The 15,100-nt window shown below is 35.1% G+C and overlaps 1 protein-coding gene and 1 pseudogene across 1 annotated transcript in view; one reads left to right on the plus strand and one right to left on the minus strand.

The window, feature by feature from the left end:
• The window catches only part of LACRT (lacritin), a 618,678-nt gene that overhangs the window by 297,727 nt on the left and 305,851 nt on the right, over positions 1 to 15,100 (plus strand). The window lies entirely within an intron of this gene.
• On the minus strand, positions 2,446 to 3,454 carry LOC101400960 (olfactory receptor 9K2-like; annotated as a pseudogene).

Below are 15,100 nucleotides of genomic sequence, written 5' to 3' on the forward strand. Positions count from 1 at the left end.
TGTTTTATCTAAAAAGGCGTTGCCATATGCATGGTCATCTAGATTTCTTCTATGGTATCTTCTAGGAATTTTATAGTTTTGTGTTTTACATTTAGGTTTATGATCCATTTGAGTTCATTTTTGCCACTGGTATAAAGATTATATCTAGGTTCACATTTTTGCATGTGGATGTCCAATTGTTCCAACACCATTTGGTGAAAAGACTATCTTTTCTCCATTATATTACCTTTGCTCCTAGAGCAGTTGACTATATTTATGTGGCTCTATTTTTAGTCTCTCCATTCTGTTCCATTGATCTGTTTTCATTCTTTCACTGATACCACACTGTCTTGATTACTGTAGCTGTAGTCGGTCTTGAAGTTGTGCAGTGTCAGTGCTCTGATTCTGTTCTTCTCCCTCAATATTATGTTGGCTATTCTGGATCTCTTGTGTCTCTGAATTTAGCTTCAATATCTAAAGTTTGTCAATATCCACATAACTTGCAGGGATTTTGACTGAGATTTCATTGAATGCATAGATCAAGTTAGGAAGAACTGACATCAGGACAATATTAAATCTTCCTCTCCATGAACATAGAATATCTCTCCATTTATTTAGGTTCTTTGATTTCCTCCATTACAGTTTTATTGCTCTCCTCCTACAGACCTTGTACATATTTTGTAAGACTTATACATAAGCATTTTATTTGGACAGGGTGGGGGGTGCTAATATAAATGGTATTTTGTTTTTAATTTTAAATTCCACTTTAATTTTAAATTCCAGGTACCTGAGCCGGATGACACCCACCTTCAGGTACTTCTGCAGGATGTAAACATTGACGGCCGCCACCGAGACGCCCCGGCGCTGCTCTCCCGCCTGCAGGGCCTCCAGAACCATGCGCAGCAAGAGAGGGTGGCAGCGCGGCACTTGGACGATGCTATGGCTTGTGCCTGGCTTTTCAGACCCAGACGATGCAGGTAAGCCCACCGTGGAGGTCGTGAAGGTTGACAAGGTCCAGGTGTCGCTGGAGGCAACACTCCCGGGAGCCATTGCAAGGCAGATGCAGCCAGAGATGCAGGTGGCCGGCCCCCTCCCCCAGGCATCCGCTGCAAGTTTTTTGTAGATGTTCTTTTCAAAGTTGGGGAAATTCCTCTCTATTCCTAGTTTGCTGAGAGCTCCTTTGCTGTTAATCTGTTTGCACCATCACCAGGCACATCATTCAATTTCAAAAATGGTGAGACACGCCTCCTTTGGTATATTCTCCTCCTACTGATCAGTTAATATGTTTTGTGTATTTTGCCAATAATTTTTTTAATCAGCCTTTTTTCATTTACATTGGCACACTTCAAGCCCACATCAATAACATGAAATGATACAGCAGTTTCCTTGACTCCGATCTTATCCCTTTTAAATATATCTTCCACGCAGCCCTGAACATTTTCCCTGATTACCAACCACCTGCTCTCAGGTACTCACATTGCAATCGCTGTTTGTCCTTGGCATACACATCTCTGGATTTTAATTGTCTGTCCAAAGATATGACTTTCAAACTAAATTGTAAGCTCCCTAAAGAATGAGGTTATTTATACAGGAGCCTACCACAAGACCAGAATATATTACACAGGTAGTCAATAAAATTAATCAAATGAATATTAAGAGACATAGATGAGTAGATTTTGGGTCACACTCTATTATGATGACTGCCTTGCTTCTATACTTTTATTAAATATTACTCATAGTAATTAACACAGGAAAAATTTATGAAGATACAAATTGAGGGAATGATTTCTCTAAAGTGTTTGCATGTCCTATCTTCTACTTTGATTCTTTAAATTAGATTCCAGCAACTAATGCCTCCGAGTATTCCACAATGCCTGTCACACTTAATATACAATTTTCCAAGATAATATACACAGTGAAGATTACTTATTGTTTCCTATTATTATTACTTCTTCTTGATATAATATGTATAAAATACTTGATTCAAAGTGAAAATTCACTTTGCTAAAGACGCTAGTTATAAAATTGCAAAATATTTTATTTTTAAAAAAAGATGGGAATTATTGTAAACGATCAATGGTTGCATGTAAGGGGAAAAGGAATCCAAAGACAAAAACCAGAGAAAATACTGTTTAGAAGTAATAATAAAATATGAATATAGTGTTCAGCAGAATGCCATAAACATAAATAGAAATCAATTTGTGAAATAAAATGTTATTTGAAATCAACGGGAGGATTCACCCTGAAAAACACTTCTCTAACGTCCAGGACATCGACCATATCCAGGATGTTCAGGATTAACAATGTCTCATGGGGAACAAATAAAGTAATATGTGGGAAGCATACATCACCTTGAAAAAGCTTCTGATAATATTTTTATGATGCTCAGGAGAATAACTTTCATTAATGGCCTCAAGGAGTATGAAATAAACAGCCACAACACCTTTGGTGGAAGGGAAATAATAATCACAGAATAGTATTTTTCTTCTCTAGAAATTTCTTTAGAGCTTCTTTGACGTCTTTGTTTCTCAGAGAGTAAATCAAAGGATTCAACGTGGGAGGGCTAAGGTGTAACACAAGGAGACCACTTTACTCAGCTCAGGAAGTCTGTCAGGTGTGAGATACATAAAAAAGACAGCACCATACAGCACACTCACGACTCCTAGGTGAGAGCTGCACGTGGAGAAGGCTTTCTTACATCCCCCAGTGGAGCGTGTCTTTGGAACTGTGGACACAATATACAAGTAAGAAACAATAATAGCTACAATGGCAGGTAAGATGATGATGTCAGAGAAGGAAAAAGAAACCATTTTATTGATAAAAAGGTCAGAACAAGACAGTCTCTGAAGTGGGCCAGTATCACAGTAAAAGTGGTCAGTGGTCCGAGAAGCACAAAAGGATAAAGTAAATGTCATGCTGGTCTGAAGAACTGAGCTGATGCAGCCGCAGAAATAGGAACCAGCCACCAACTGAGAGCAGAGACGTATTGACATCTGGACAGAGTAGAGGAGTGGGTTGCAGATGGCGATGAAGCGGTCATAAGCCATGGCTGCCAGGAGAAATCCCTCAGTCACAATGAAGAGGGCAAAGAGAAAGAGCTGGGTCACACAGCCTGCAAAGGAGATGGACTTGCTCTCAGACCAGAAGTTGGTCAGAGCCTTGGGTGCAATAACAGACGAACAGAAGAGATCAACGAAGGAGAGGTTGCCTAGGAATGATGTACACCTGAAATTTTTGCAATGTTATAAACCAATGTTACTGCAATAAAAAAAAAAAAAAAGAAATACATTGGTGTGTTCAGCCGGGGATCAGTCATTATAACGGCCATCATCCCAACATTCCCTAGAAGGACCATGGCATACACCAGCAGAAATAGCAGGAAGAGGAGGATATGGAGCTCTGGGAGGACCCTGAAGCCGACAAGAATGAAGTCAGTCACTTCTGAGTGATTGCTTGTTCCCCTGTCACCCATGGCAGAAATAAATGCACTCTTGCTTTGATCCTAGTTACAATTAATGTCTTTCAGTATTAGGATTTACAAAGCTATTCTATAATCATTATTCACTTTAAACTCATAAAATTACTGTGACTTAAATTTAAGACAATCGAACTGATGATGAATCAAAGGGTTAGTTTTATGTCCTAATTCCTACAAGCGGTGAAATTAGATCTTTTTCCTCTGAGTCTAATGCAATGCCTTTCTACCCAAATGCCTTTCACATTTGCAAGTATCACTTTTGTATACATTTCTGACTCATGATTTATGCACTAAATTCAACGTCATGAAGCAGTGATTGAAAGAGACCACAAATAATTTAATAAATGACATTTGGGAAGCAATCTCAGTGTCTAGGTTTTGAGATGAGGGGGCTTCAGTAGTCCAGTTTAGTTAAACTTTAGTTTGAGGGCTTAAGAGTATCAGCAGATATAAAGTAAATGACTAAATTTAAAAACTACTTAAGAAGTGCAATTACTCTTTGTGGGTAATAGGAACTTTGGATTCTGATGTAAGTTATATACTCACTAAGATAAAAGTAGTGCACAACCAAACACAAAAATCATTAGTACTCACATGCCTGGATTTCTGTCCCAGATGGGCTTCTGAAGCCCTTTCATAAAGATAATTTCCCTCATTTCCTCAGCCCACAGCTCATAGTTTCTTAAGAAGCAGCCTACGGGTAGTCTAGATAGAAGAATTACTTTAGAAATGGATACTGAATACAAAATACATATGAAGGAATTGTTGATTGCCTTTTTATTTGCTCTGGATATAATTTTCACAGTCATCATTAATGCAATTACTAGACAGCTCAACTAAGATTTTGAACTCCTTGTGTTAACAATATGGTCACTCTTTCTCTCCCCTCAGGGCTTTACAAGCACAATTCTTCCTGGACAATAATAATAATAATAGCAAACATTTATGTGGCACTTTTTACGTGCCAAATACTTTTCTCAGTGCTCTCATAGTAGCTCATTTAATCCATACAACAATAATATGAGGCAAGTACTATAATATTCCCCAGTTTACAGATGAGGAAACTGAGGTACAGAGAAATGAAGTCTGTTGAAAGCCACCTACTAGGATTAGAATCAGAATTTGAAGCCAAGAAATGTGGCTCCAGAATCCCTGCTCCTGGTCACTGCCTGATACCACCTGTGATAAGGAGCCCTTCCTGTCCCTTTACCTTACTTACTTCTACTTGAACTTCAGAGTTGAGTCAAGTTTCTTATCTTCAATATAAATTCCCCAATTCTTTAACCTGAGTCAAAACATCTCTCTGCATACATCATGCTCCCAGCAGTAGCAGCTATTATCATCATATTTTACTATTCATGTTAACTATTACTAATTTCTCACTTGACAATAACTTCCTTAAGATCAAAACTTCAACTTGTCCTCCATATATTGTCAGCATAATGTTCTGTGTCTGGCAAATGACAATTATTCAATAGGAATTTATTATATAAGTAAAAGTTGACTGATAATTGAGCATGCAGAATCAGAGAAAAATTTGAAGACTGTAATACTGCAGTCGTTAACATGGGTTTAGGTTTCAATAGAGGTGAGTTGTAGTGCTGCTTCTCTCATTTTCTAACTGGGGCCTTGGACAAGTTACTTATGTAACTTATTTATATCACTTGTATCACTTACTTATGTTACTTAAATTACTGGTGTAACTTGTGCCAAGTTACTATACCACTGCATCCTCCTATAAAGGAGGGAAAAAATTATATAATGCTCAAAGATTTTTGGAGATAGACAATGAGATAATGCATGTCAATCACTTAGCATCATTTATGACAGAGTAAGTACTCAATAAATATTAGCCAGTATTATTTTTATTATATCTTACCATGCTTAATCCCACAATGCACACCAAAATAATCAGTGCTTCTTAGGCAAAAATTAGTAATATGTATAGGGCTTTTTAGATAAACCATTCTAGTTGAGAGAAGGAATCAGAGACACTGCAAACGTTTAGAAAGAATAAAGAAATCTATGATAATGCAATATTTTGCTTGAGAAATAGATGACTATTAGGAAAATGGCATGTATTATTTTCATATTTTTGTTAGTCACCAGCTCCATCAAAAATTAAATATCCTAATAATTTTATTATAAAGGAGGAAGATTTCAAATAGATTAACTTAGGGTCTGGGGAGGTATAAGATATTTAAGTAGTGAAAAGAGAACCTGAAGTAGCCATGCAATATTTTTTGAAAAATAGCATATTTTATTTATATTCCTTTAGTCTCATCTAGGAGCAAGGACACAGATTTAATTTTGGAGATTTATTCCTATCAAAATCATTCTGATGGTAATGTTTACGACTGAAGACATTTATACTTGGAAAAGAGAGATTTTTTTTTCCCAGAGTACTCAAGAAACAAGCAGTCAATCTGTGACTTACTATTAGTCAAAAATTCATGTGTTTACAACTTCCTTTTACCTTGTACTTTTTAGTAATTTGTAAGATTCTATTAAAAATGAAGCAACAGAATTTGGTGTTTTCCTGGTGTTATTGTTTTAATTCTAGAAAGAGTATTAATTAATTAATTAGCTATTAATTAATTAAATAGCTATTAATTAATAGCTATGTTACAACTACAAGTACTGAAGTTTTCAAGATAAAATTAACCCTTCTCCTCTCAAAATTTCCAGATTATCCCAGTTTTAGACTCTTCCCATGGAGAAATATGACTTATTTTCTTTATTGTTCTAGTTAAACAACTGTCCTTTCCTTTAGTAGCTGATCTCTTGAAAAATGCTATGGTCCTTCGTAGAAGAGAGACAAAGTGAATTTTCTAAATGATGCTCTGCTTAAACTGAAATAATTGCAGAAATTATATTCTAAGGTTATACAAAGTGAACCCGAGGAATCAGTCTGCAGGATAGTCTCTCTCCTGCATTCTTGGATGCTTGAGTGCTTTTAAAAGAAGGAAAGTAGTATGCCTTGGATATGTGAGTAGATTGACTTGGATGTGTGAGTAGAGGCCTTGAGCCATATGAAATCCCTGATAATCTGCCAAAATATCAGAAGCAGGTGTCCATAAGGGCTTTGGTTTTGGCACAACAGTGTAACTTTTTCAAATAATTGCAGCACTGAGGTTTCCCTCACCTTCTGGTAGACAGTCCTCCTGGGAGAGAAGGAAGCATGTCACTTATTAAGATATTTATGACCCAGGGCCAAAGTCCACGAGGACCACAGAGACTCTAGATTAAAAAAGAAGAAAATAAAGGAAAAAAAGTCAGATAGTCAAAATACATAGAAGAGTTTTCTCTTTCCTTGTTTTTCAGTCCTTCAGGGGTACCAAAATGATCTTTCAATCTTGATTTCTTCACTGAAAAAGAAGCGTTTCAATTTATCATGGCAATAAAGTTTATAGTAGGCAAATAGAAGTAGATATGAAAGGAAACATTATCCTTCATAATACAAGTTATAGGGAAATTTTTGTTCCTGGTCATAAAGTTCATTCCATTTTCACCCAAAACTCTCCATATTTATTCTTTAGCTATATTTTGTCCATAATAATGGATAATAAGAAGTAGAATGGCATGACCACAGTACAAGGCAAAACCCAACAGTTGCCATCTACTTCATTAAGTAAAAGTTAAATAATGATCCACTAGATCTAAAGTTAGGTTCACTTTGTAACTTGAATTGCTTGCAAGTTGTTCACCCAAGTGTCATGTACTAAGTTGATAATTTTTCAACAATCACTGTATACACTAAAATTAAATTTTAAAAACTGTTCTATATCAGTCAAAAGAATCCCAATTTGTATTTGATAAAAATTAAATCATTAAACTGCCATAAATGCACTTTATGTAATATAGTAAGAAAAAGGGAAAGGGGGAAAAAGAAGAAAATAGTGGTGGCTCATAGAGTCCTCATGTATATAGCTAGCCAAAGACAATAGTTGATATTCATTCCATATTCCCTTTGGTCTCAAAAATAAGCTCAATATCGGGAAGTTGTTCGTCTGGTGGGGTGACGCAAACCTTCACTGATGAAGGATCTGAGCCCTTCTGGTCTGGCTGTGTTAAATTGCTGTGGTTAGCTGTTCATTAATATTTACCATCAGACATGCGGGATTAGGAGGCATCCTGAAAAATTCCCTGGGTTACTACTATACTCCTCCTTGTCTCCTTTCTATTAATAACTTTTGCTAATCAGTATCAGTTACCCAAAAGAATATAAAGCATTTTGTTTACCTGTTGGTTACGTGAAATGAATGTCCAGGAGGTATTCTCAAAACATAGAGTTCATTTTAGCAATTGTTGTGTCCTGTAGCACAATTATCCCTCTGTTGGGTAGTAAGTATACTAATTCAACAAACTCCAATGTCATAGGAACAGCAAGAAGAAAAAGAGTTGAGAGTGGGTTAGAAGGTTTTGTAGTGGTGGTTGACATTCCCGCTTTGACCCCTTGTATTTGGACATATAGTCTAATTATGAAAGAAATAGCCTTATATATTGGTTGCTAATGCAGAGCACAGACCATATCCTGGATGACAGTAACCCAACTTTGTAAAGTGCCGACAGCCAGTTGGTCCAACAACTGTGCCTTTGGTAAATGTTTCCACCATTCCATAAATTCACCTAATTCTGTTTGACCAGGTGCATGATGATTCTATTGAATCCCATGGGTATGAGCACATCACCTTCCTTCTCTTCTTGTAAAATGAGTGCCTTGCACCAAAGCACTAGTGCAATATAGTATAATAATGAATAAGTCACATGTTGAGCTGTGATAGAGTGGTATTAACAGAAGCGATTTGAGCAGGAAGGTCAAAATCATACCTAGAGCAGTGCCTGAACAAATTGCTACTCCTCCTTGATAGAAAAATACCAATGCAATCAGCCTGGAACATGATGATTGGCTGGTAGCTCCAGGTTATTATATAATTATTAGAGACTTCTTTTATTGTAGTAATAACATTTAACATGAGATCTACCCTTTTAACATACTTTAAGGGTGCAGTACGGTATTGTTAACTATAGGTAAAATGTTATACAGCAGATCTCTAGACTTGTTCGTCTCTCATAACTTAAATAAGTTGAAATATGTTGAATAGCAACTCTCCATTTCCCTCTCCCCAAGGCCCTGGTAACCACCATTCTAACTCTCTGCTTCTATTACTTTGACTATTTTAGATACTTTATATAAGTGGAATCATACAGTATTTGTCCTTCTATGAATGGCTTTGTCTTCCAGGTTCATCCATGTTGTCATATATGTCAGAATTTCTTTCCGTTTCAAGGCTGAATAATATTCCATTGGATGTATATACCACATTTTTTTAATGCATCCATCTGTCAATGTACCTTTAGGTTGTCTCTGCATCTTTTTGATGACTATCATCAGAGAATTGGACACGTAGCACTAGCAGTTTCCAGGTCAGCCTATGTTTGAGCAATCCATGTCGTTGAGTTCTGTCTCTTCTATCGTGGTTATATTATTGATGAGAGCCCATTAAATGAGTGATGAAGTGGATGGAAAAGAGGCTGGAAGATGGTGGATCATTGCCTTCACTAGGTTACTGAGAACCTCCTCCACATCTGATGTAATTTACTGAGCATTTATGTGGGAAATTGATATTCTCAATTCATTTTACCATTCAGGGAGGTCCATCTACAAACAGACCGCCTTATCAATAACGCTTCAGTCTTGTTGCTTCCAAGTTCCTGGTTATCCAGCTAAACCATTAGGCCACTGCCCCTAAATAAGTGTAAGTGTCCCAGACCATATTCCAGGCAATAAAATAACAAGGTATGCAGCTTGAAATAATGTCCATTAAGAATATTTACCTTACCAGTGCCCTTTAGGGAACAACCTTGAGTTGGCCTAATATGCTACAGTAGTCCATTTCCAGCTGATGCTCGTATTACATGCAGAATCATCTATAAACCTGGCTCAATTTATTTTTTCCTCAGAAACTGTGGATACAAAATGTCCCACATGATCATAAATGTAGGCTGAAAGAAAGGTGGCAATGCAGCAGGAGCTGGTACACTGGAAATGGGAGCCACTTGTCCACAAAATTACGTCTGACCTTAAGACACATTTGGACATCATGTATACAACTTTTACTTAATGACATAATACTTCTCTATAAACCCAACTGCATGGTTGATGGATTAGCTGCCACTCATTCAGAATATAAGTCGCTTGATCTCCATAATAAAGAGTACAGTCTCTATCAGGACCCAAGATAGGAGCTGTTTCTCAAAAGGAGAACTTGCATAAAACTTGCTTTCCTCTAAATCCTTAGCAGCCAGCTCTGTGATTTCCAGTCAGAGTTTGCCACAGTTTCCACAGAATATCTGATATTCCACAAAGACTCAGAGCATCGTTGGGTGTTCTTGGTCATGAGTTCCAAGTGACAATGCTGCTTAGTCTGAAGCCTGAACCAGCTGAAGAACATTGACATTTTATGTAACCAGGTAAACCTGGGTGTGTCATAGCTGCACACACTCTAAGAAGCATCATATATTACCTCTGAAATTGAAAAATTATAGCCAACATCAGTAATTAATATAGATGCACAAAACTAACAAAATATTAGCAAAAAATAATGAACAGTAATGTATAAAAAATGTTGGTCAAAGAGTACAAACTCCCAGTTAGAAGGTGATTAAGTCTGGGGATCTAATGAACAGCATTGTGATTATAGTTCATAATACTGTATTAAATACTTGAAAGTTGCTGAGAGAGTAGATCTTAAATGTTCTCACCACAAAAAAGAATTGAAAATTATGTGATGTGATGGAGGTGGCTAGCTAACACTATAGCGGTAATCACACTGCAATATATGTGTTTCAAATCAACATGTACATTTTAAACTTACACAATGTTATATGTCAATTATAACTCAATAAAGCTAAAAAAAATAATACCTTATTACCAAATTGCATTTATCACAGGAATGTAAAAAAATCTAATAGTACAATATTAGTAAATGTCATCATTACATTAATGGATTAAAGAAGAAAAAAAATAATATTCTCAATAGGCAAGGAAAAACATTTGATTAAATTCAGCACTCATTTGTGTTATTAAAAAGTTAAACTAAAGTAGACATAAAAGAAAATTAAAGAAAAACTTCTATGAACGTATTTTTAATCAGAAAACGTTGGAAGCCTTCTATTTAAAACAAGGAATAAGACAAGAATATCCACTACCAATGTTTCTAGTCTTCATTTTACCAAAAGATTATAGCCAATGAAATAAAAAAACAAAGTAAAAACTAAAGGAGGAAAATACAAATTGTAAATGTAAAATGAAAATAAAAATGTAAAAGAAGAAAAATACATTATTTTAAGATATAACTATTTTCTCCATAGGAAATCTACATACAATTATCAGGGTAGAATCTTCTTAGATTTACTACCAATATTTGAAATAGATGGAGAACCTTGGTTTGGGGTTTTCTAGTTTTCATGTGGTGAGTATTATCACCATGAGGTATCCCCTCCAACATGAAAGAATGTTATTGTGCTGTATATTTATGATTTATGTACTTTTTATGTATCTAATACTTTTCTAAAATTTAATAAAAACAAACATTGTATCAAAGATCTTTGTATATGACCATGTGTCTACTCATTATGGGCGTTATACAACCAATGAAACATATTAATAACATTTTACCTGTATATAATTATTCCAGGAAGATTGAATTTTTATTTTTGATTTGACACTTAACCACATTGTGGACTTGCAAAACAGGGCCGTACGTATAATGGTGTTAAGCTAATTAAACACAGGGAACACAACAATTATAACTAATTATTTGTATCATCACTTCTCGCTCATTACTGCCATGTCATCATGGATTTCAAGACAAGGGAGCAGCTATCTTAAAAACTCAAAAAATATTTGAAATATAAAACCCCCTTTTAAAGTTTGTTTTTCTTGTGAATTTGGGTTCTTAATTTGGGGAAAGCAATACCAAAAATATTATCAAAGGTGGCTGGTCATTACATGAACATTTAAGCATAGGTCATAGATGTTTTGAGATAAGATTGCACTCAGCATTATTAATCAGAGTACAGCATTAAAAATAAGCATAGCTGTAAATAATTATTACACTTTAGCTTTATTAAAAGTAAGAACTATTAAAAATGATTAGGGCATATGACAGAAATCACAAAGAAAGTAACAGGTTCTCAGGAGGCCATCTCTTGGTGAGAAAAGGAGTTAAACTTATCAAGTCCTGCAAACAGAACTTTGCTTTTGGTTAAGAGAAAACTCTATATTAAAAGACTTATTTTTGAAATTTTTATCCTTTTAAAAAAATGTATAAGCTTTCTTAAAACTGACTTCATACTTGCTTTTCTGATTTAATAAACATATGCAAATATAGATAACAAATTTAAAGCCATTAACTATAGCTTTAAAAAATATAAACCATATTATATATGACAGTATACATGTCTCAAAGAATTTGCTATCTTTATTGAAACTTTACAAAGAGCCAACATGTTTTTTTTATACAAGCATATAGAAGAGTAAAACTATGCTTACTGCTGCTCTATGTTTGCATTATTTGTCTTTATCAAATTAAATTTCTTCATAAGCTGCTCATGTGGCAAAAGATTTCATATGACAAAGATTATTCATTTATTAATTTAATATTAGTCCTAGGTTTTAAGGTCAATAGAACATTGTGGAAATTATATCTGACTTGACAAACTGCAGAGCAACGCAATTACTGTTGGTATTAAAATGTTATCAGAGAGATTTATTATCCAGAGATTATACATGGAAAAATTATATCCAGATGATTTGTATCATTTCTCAGGGTTTACAAAAGCCAATTTAAAAAATATATATTACTGTTATTCAATATAACTAATCATATACATTTACAATTTTACAATTTTAGTTTTTTGTAGAAAGAATGATAATTTATATGACCTATACAGCCAGCAAAAGATATTCTGGGAGCTTAATTTAATTAGATTTTCAATGAGAAATTAACCCAAGGTTCACATTAAATTGTTTCGATTGTATTATATCCTCTGTTGTCTTAAGACCTGAGAGAAGGTATATACAGAATTATCAAACCATTTGTCCTTCGATTTCCCTCTGGTAGGATAGTTTTTATTTATAAAGTAATTAAAATGTTCAGATGTTTGTATTAGTGCACATTGTGTCTATTTGTTGATAGAGTACTGACCATTTCATTTCTTTGTTTCTTATCTAGCCCTTCTCCATTGCCATAGCTTTTGCTGTTGCTGTTGTTGTTGTTCTTTGGTTGGTTGGTTGGCTTTGTTTATTTATGATGGCAGCTTCTGGGAAAGGACAACTATTCTTACAGACATTGGAAGTTTATCCACTCCTCTCTACCTAGGAATTATTCAATTTTTTAACTTAGATGGAAATAAACCAGAGAGGCTTGAATAGATGGGAGAGCTCTTTGTTCTCCCAAGAATGGTGAACTAACTTTAATTCATTAAATATTTACAAACATTTCCTTTCCTTTGATGTAGATCAATCTATTTGAATTAGATAGCCTTACACTGAATAAATATGACAGACCCCTATAATAAACTAATCTTCAAGAGTGACCCCCACCCAAAAACTGACCACAAGTATATTGGGCTGTAATCACATAGAGTCTGTTTTTGAAAAGTTTAATTATCTTCCTTCTTTAAGATAAAGAGAAGCTTATCTTAGAGATACTCAAATAACCGTCAGCAACAGTTTTACGGCTTCAAGCACAGGTCAAGGAAGACAGATCAAACAAGACAATGTAAGGATTCCGTCTACCGTCTAACTCAGACAGGAGCAGTGGAGTATGATGTGACATAGGGAGAGTTCCTCAACCATGTAATTACAATCAAGCTGCAATCTTGTTAAGCCATAGTTCCTATGGCCTGGGTGTGAAAAGACGTGTCCCAGTCACTCAAGGATTCTCAGAAGCTTGCAAACTGACATCTGAACAAGTACAGATGCCAATCTTTCAGCTCTTTACACTTAGTAGAAAAGACCAGATATCTACAAAAACAACAACAAAAAAAGATTTTAAAATGTATATTAACCCAGATCAGCAGTAAACCAGAAATAACACAGGAAGTCATACTTGCTGAAGTTCACAATTCAGCAGTAAGGACAAGATGGCAAATGATTGATGAAACAGATTCCCAAGGTTTCTGCCCCTAATGGAAGGAATAGAATTAGACTTGGCTAAGGATGAGAATCACTGAGAAAGCTCAAGTTCTTGTTGTTGATGCCCAATGAGACTAGTCAATCATCAGATTAGTCAAAGGAAATTGAGGAAGATTCTAGGCATCCAGAAATGCTGCAGAATCAGGTTGTATTGTTAGGCTGGGAAAAGGAAAACTCAGAAGGGAATATGGGGGTATCTTGGTGGAATGATCGTATTAACTGTCATAGAATATACAAAGAGAATTAATGCACTGAGAATTTGCCACATATGTGTAAATACATGAGGGAGAACAACCTACATAAAAACTCTGTCACAGAAGGCAAGGACAAGACTTACAAAGGCAAAAGCAAGAAAATATTCATAAGTAAAGCCAATGTGTGTATGTAACAGGCCTTGGTTTATCCACTTAGGATGGTTGGCTGCAGCAGAGCTTAGAGAGGGAGGAGTGCTGACCCTCGAGTCCATTTGGGTTTTTTTCTGGGAACTATATTTACCAATCCACTTTATTACATTGGGTTTTTAAGAACAATACATGGAGAGCGTCCTTTCTATGGCTGACAGTAGTAAAGACAAACCAGAGCAGTGAACCAAAAAAAGTGGGACCTAATGCCATATGTAAATATCTGTCACATATGAAAATGTATTATCATTTAATAATTAAAAATTTAAGGAGAAATGTAAATAAAAAAGTTAAATTTCAACTAAAATAAAATAAGAGCTTTTTTTGAAACACCTATAAGATGTAAAACAAAATCCAACAATACATTGCTTATAGGAGATTTTTCTATAAAAAAATACCACAGTATTTTAAAAATATAATATTGTATTATATATTATATCATATAAAAATTATTATTTTTTCTTTAGTTTCCCTAGTCTGGGTAGGCATGTCATCTGAAAAGATTCCTTTATGACCAATGTCAAATAGTGTGTTGCCTATATTTTCGTCTATGAGTTTTATAGTTTCAGGTCTCACCTTCAGGTATTTGATCCATTTTGAGTTAATTTTTGTGAATGGCAATAGCAGATGGTCCACTTTCATTCTTTTGCATGTGGCTGTCCAGTTATCCCAACACCATTTATTAAAGAGACTTTCTTTTCTCCATTGTATGTTCTTAGCTCCTTTGTCGAAAATTAGCTGTCCGTATATGTGTGGTTTTATTTCTGGGCTTTCAATTCTGTTCCATTGATCTGTGTGTCTGTTTTTGTACCAATATCATGCTGTTTTCATTACTATTGCTTTGTAGTATATTTTGAAGTCAGGGATTGTGATGCCTCCAGCTTTGTTCTTTTTTCTTAGGATTTCTTTAGCTATTCGGGGTCTTTTGTTGCCTCATATGAATTTTAGTATTCTTTTTTCTATTTCCGTGAAGAATGTCATTGAGATTCTGATTGGGATTGCATTGAATCTGTAGATTGCTTTAGGTAATATAGACAT

This window comes from Ceratotherium simum, chromosome 17, assembly GCF_057802395.1.
Source record: "Ceratotherium simum simum isolate JZ-2026a chromosome 17, ASM5780239v1, whole genome shotgun sequence".
NCBI classification, from domain to species: domain Eukaryota; kingdom Metazoa; phylum Chordata; class Mammalia; order Perissodactyla; family Rhinocerotidae; genus Ceratotherium; species Ceratotherium simum.